A 6,000-nucleotide genomic window follows, 5' to 3' on the forward strand; every position below is an offset into this window, starting at 1 on the left:
GATTTTTAAATAATAGCCAAAAAACTGGAAAAAAACCCAAATGGACACTGCAGGTGAGTGACTAAACTGTTGAACATCTATCTATACATTGGAATACTGCCCAACAATAAAAACAAATGAATTACTGAAATATGCTACAGCATTGATGACTTTCAAAATAGTTGCGCTGAATGAAAGAAGCTAGACAAAAAGGAGCATCTGCATACTGTAGGATTCCATTTAAGTAAAATTCTACAAAACTCAATCTGAGTTAGAGTTATAGAGAGTAGATTGGTGGTTTCCTGGAGAGGAGTAGACAGAGGTGGGAGGAAGAAATTCCAAGGGACATGGGAAGACTTTTGGAATGATGGATGTGTTAATGATCTTGATTTACTGGGTGTGTAAATATGCCAAACTTATCAAGTTATATACTTTTGTGAAGTTTATTTTATGTCAACTCCACCACAATAAAAATATAAACAATGTGAAATGATTACAAATAATATCGACCTTCCAGAGCCATTACATAGATAAGAGGATATAATTGATACTAATGTGATCCTGTCACATCAGGGAATCCTGTAAGTAAAGGATTTTACTTTACTTACAACTTTACTTACAACTATAGTTGGTTGTTTTCCCATCAAGGAAGATCTCCTAAAATTTGCTGTATAGCAGGCAAAAGGAGAATTCAGAGAAAGAGAAAGAGAGTTAGGGTATTTGTCCTTGATGACCGTTTTGGACTGGAGTGATCTGTCAGAGAGGGGCAGATGAATCTGGGGATGAGCATTTCCTGATGAGTGAAGGCTAAAAGCATCCCCCATCCTAGTTTTAAATGAAGCCTTCACGTGGAGACAGCACACCGTTCTTTAAGAGAGAGTGACTTGACTTAAAACATGCAACAAAAGAGATGTGGAAGCAAAAAAAAAAAACAAAAAAACAAAAAACAAAAAACCCAACAAAAAAATCAAGGTGTATATGTAATATCATATAGAATACCTTTTTGGGGATGCTCTGTAATCATTAATTCTATATTTTTAGTTCAGAACAGGAGTTAAGTTTCAAAATTCCTGTTTAGCTGTTTTTAATCTCAGAAACACGTGACAGCTTGTCACGAGGCTAAATTGGGAACCACACCCGATGTTTCTGAGCACACTCAAAGAACTATATTAAGGGCTTTGTGACAAATGTATGAACAAATTATAAACGCATTTGATTAGCTACTTCTGTCTAGAAAGGGCTGAGCATTTGAAGCAAATGCCAGAATTCACTGTGAAGTTTGTGAGAGATTAAAGGAAAGAATTAATATGTGTAATCCAATGACAGAATTATCCTTTCTACTTATATTTAAGATATTTTATATCTTATATCTTTATATATATATTTTTAAAGATTTTATTTATTTATTTGAAAGAGAGAGAGAGAGATCACAAGTATGCAGAGAGGCAGGCATAGAGAGAGAGAGAGAGAGAGAAAACAGGCTCCCTGCTGAGCAGAGAGCCCGATACGGGACCCTGAGCCGAAGCCAGAGGCTTAACCCACTGAGCCACCCAGGCGCCCATTATATCTTTATATCTTATATCTTATGAAGGTCAAGACCTTTGGGTTGTGGATTAATGGTTTTCAAACAAGTTATATATAAAGGAGAAGAGACCCAATCAGGGCTTCAATTTTGTTTTCTACAACTAGAATGAGAACTTTTCACTTGGTGAACAGTAAATAAATCAGCAATGCTTTGTCTTAGAAACTGGGCCACTTTGTGCCTTGAAGTACAAATATGCCTACACAAAATGGGAATCTACTGGACTTAAGAATCACATGTTCCAATCCACATGTGCTACTTATTTGCTTACTTTGTGCTACTTATTTACTTACTTTGTGCTTACTTATTTGTAAAAAGAGGTTGAGAGCCCAAGGAAATATTAACCATACTGGTGTCAATTCACATTTGAGTATTATCAGTTTAAAGAATACTTATTTGCAATTTATCAGGAGACGGAAGATTAACAAGACGATAGATATTTTAAGAATAGTGGAATTGCCATTAGTATCATTTTCAACATTTATTAAATACCTATTTTCCACCAAGCCACTTAGCATGGTGTTTGAAAATATCAACTTTGTGATGCGGTTGCCTGGATTTGAATCCCCATCTCCATTACTTCTTCCAACTCTACAACCTGGGATAAGATTGCACACTTCTTTGTGCCTTAGTCTGGTCTTCTCTCCCTATGGGTGTAGGGTTCTTGTCAGGATTAAGGACATGAGGATTTGTAAAGTATTTTCAATAGTGCCTGACACACCAACATTAGTTTCTTCTCCTTCTCCTTCCTTTTTTCCTCCTCCTCCTCCTTCTTCTAGTTTGAAACAAATGTAAGCTAGAGAAGTGAAGTGACTTGATTTGGTTTTGTTTCCACTGGGAGTGAGAGACAGTCCACCTTAGAAGACAGTGATCTAATTTTCCCTTTATGTACCCCAATCACATGCCCACTTCTTTCTGTTTAATTTTCTGAATGCATTTACTTCATCTCCATGCAGAGGAGATCTGGCCTATGGGTAGTCCAGGAATCCTGACACAATGCCTGCCTGGGCTTACCTTGTCACTGGGCTTGATGTGGGAACCACAGATAGGTGGGGACCACTGTCGATTCTGGTTCATTCTTCCCTTCTCCCAACTAGTGGGTAGCTGAGTTCATCACTACCGAGCTGAGAACAAAATTCTCAGGCTCCCTTGCAGCTAGGTTTGACCCACCTAATTAATTTCTAGCCATGAAGCAAGCAGAAGAGATTTATGGCATTTTTGGACCTGGGCTGCAAACATGCTACACTCATTCTCCCACCTTTCTTCTTCCCATGATTTGAAACACATAGGACCTTGAGACTCAACTTTAATCATGGAATACAAGCCCAATGTCCTGGGGGCTGGTGGGATAGTAGAGTTTGACAGGAAGAAAACTTAGTTCCTCAAATACTTTCATGGAATAGAGCATCCAGCCCACATACTCTGGGCTGTTAAAAGAGAAATCAAGAGATATTATTGACACTATATTGCTAAATGCCTTTATTTCATCTTGTCTTTTTTTCTATCTAAGACCAGGTTCTTCATTTTTAGCAGCTTCATGGTGGGTGTTCCACAACAGAATTCTGACCATTTGAAATGAGTAACAAATTCTAATGACAAAAACAGAAAATTGCTGTGCTACCATCTATGTTTATTAAATGGGAAGGACTTGTGTCATAGAAAATGACTTTGCAGTCAGTTGGCAATTCCATTGTTTATCTTCTGCTCCAGAACTACATTTTTGAATAAAGCCACCTTGTTGGTGACTGTTTGATGGGTACACTGTTATACATTCTCTCTGGTTTGGAATTCAGTGGTTTATTACTAAGGGACACACTTGTGTTTTACAAACAATTTTTGAAATCATTTCAGTGTTTATCTAGAGGAGACTAAAAATATGTATACAAGTAATCCAGCACTAGGAAAAGTGTGGTGGTGGAAGAATATATGACTGTTTTATTATTTTATCTATCTATCTATCTATCTATCTATCTATCTATCTATCTATCATCTATCTATCTATCTATCATCTATCTATCTATCTATCATCTATCTATCTATCTATCTATCATCTATCTATCTATCATCTATCTATCTATCTATCATCTATCTATCTATCATCTATCTATCTATCTATCTATCAACTATCTATCTATCTATCTATCTATCTATCTATCTATCTATCCTTAATGAAAAGTCAGCTCAGAAGATTCTGTAACTGTTTATTGCACCAATTTCAGAAGAGGCACAAACCCACATTCTTCTACCTCTATAACAATAGAAGAGAAACTCAACAATGTGTTTCTATTTTTTTGCCTTGTAATGGTACTTGAATTGCTTGCTACCATGTTGTTTGCATGATAACTCGTCTCTCTGGAATTAACAAAAGAGGATGTGGATAGTGACCACCATTGGAGAGTAGGGGAGGTTGTATAGGGAGAGGTGTTTTGGTGCTAATGGGGCCCAGTGGGAGCAAGAAGCTTTGTACGTGACCAAGCCAACACAAGGAAGGCAGGAGGAATAGACAATTAGGGCAACTTGAGAGCCTTTTCTCTGCTTTCTTGCACCTGCCTCAACTGTACCTGACAAATGTACCTCAACTGTACCTTTCTTTAGGGAGTTTCTGGAGAGACTGGACAGAAGCTCTCTGCCTTCCTCTGCTTGCCAGGTGGAAAATAATTCTGCTTGGGATCACTCTATCAAATTTTAATTTACCACCATGCATTGCCAAACGTCTCCCCTGAGTTTCTGACATGTATATCCAACTTCCTGTCAGACTATCTTGATGTCTCACTGGTACTTCAAACTCACTGTGTCCAAATGTAACCTATAATGATTCTTCCTAATCCTGCCCTGCTTCCTGTGAATACCATCTCTAAGGTGACAACACCATCCATATGGGTACCCAGCAAAAGACTTGGAGTCTTTGTCCCTGCCTTATCCTAACCCTATTGCTCACAGTCACCAAATCCTGCTAACTTCTCTCCAAATCATTTTTCAAAATCATTTCTTTTTCCTCTATCCTTCTACCATGCCACCCCTCCCCCTACATCATTTGAACATACCGCAACAGCTGATCTCGATTCCCCACCTCAAATCACAGTCCCTCCTCTCCATCCTTCATGGAGCTGCTGGAATGGGATAGGTCTGCCACCCCACTCCCCAGAGGCCTGCTGGGTTTTGGAATGTTGTAGATTTTTGAAAGGTGATACATACTAAATATTATGTAACACCCCCAGCAGGATCTGAGGTAGCACCTCAAGTCCCAAAAGTTTAATATTACTGTTCAGAAAAATGTATCAACATTAATTGGAAAAATAAAGTCTATACATAGCTTCAGACCAGTGCAGGTCAGGTTTTGTGGCTTTAAGATCAGATTGGGGTCGATTTTGTCTCCTCAAGTGTTAAACTCCATCTGAACGTTTTGGGTTCCACGCTGTGCACTTTCCATTACATTTCACTGAACTGCTCCCTTCACTTTAGGAACTTCTATGGGTCCCCTTGGCCTAAGGGACAGATTCCAATACAATTTCCTAGCTTCCTATCACCTGGGATCCCTGCACTTCCTCAAGGCTAACATTTGCTCTTCCTTCCCCTTCTGTCCCAGGGCCCCTGACATGATTCCCCAAGGGCACCAGGCATTTTCTTGATTCCATGTCTTTGTTCATGATTCCCTTCTCCCTGGAGTGTCCAAGATCCCCTGCTGTGCACATTCTTAGACTCATTGTGGACATCAGCTCCTTCAAGGTCTTTACCGGCAAGACAGGACCCCTCCCTTCACTGACCACACAGCATATCATATTGAAATCATTTGTTTTTGTATCCTGGGCTCCCAGGGCAAGCCTGAGTCTTGGTTACCTCTGTATACCCCAGGGCTACGAAGTGCCTGGGGCCTGTGAAGCATTCAGCAAGTTAACTTAGTCAAGTGAAAAAATGGCTCCCCCTTTTTGCTTTCTCTCTGGAATATATTTACCATTTTATTGTGGGTGTTAATGGGGGGCTTGGGATTCCATAGACAGACATTAGGTTTTGAGGTTGACTTTTTTAGAAACAAATTTATGCATCAAGGACTGTCTGGACTCATCAAGGGCTTGACTGACAAAGAAAGTCCTCCGTTCTCCACAAATCTTCACACCCTGGTGCTCTGTAGTTTTGTTAGATGAGCTGGTACAGAGAAATCTGGAGTATGGGAAGGGATCCTCAGGAGGCAGCAGAGGAGTAGGTGGGCAGGGGGGGCTCAGCAGGTGGCCCCTGTGGTCTCAATCTTAGCTCCATTGCTTGATCTACACAGTTTTTTAACTTCTTGAAGACTCCATTTCTCTGTTTGTGAAAAGCATAACATACTGGATGGCAGCAGTAAGCTCCGCAAATCTACAGAACTATTCCTATGGTTTTGGCTGTGCTGTGAATCGGGTCACTTGGGGCACACTCCACCTGATCTACAAACACGGTAGTAATCT

Source organism: Lontra canadensis, unplaced genomic scaffold, assembly GCF_010015895.1.
Source record: "Lontra canadensis isolate GAN:19392208 unplaced genomic scaffold, GSC_riverotter_1.0 scaffold103, whole genome shotgun sequence".
Classification (NCBI taxonomy): Eukaryota; Metazoa; Chordata; class Mammalia; order Carnivora; family Mustelidae; genus Lontra; species Lontra canadensis.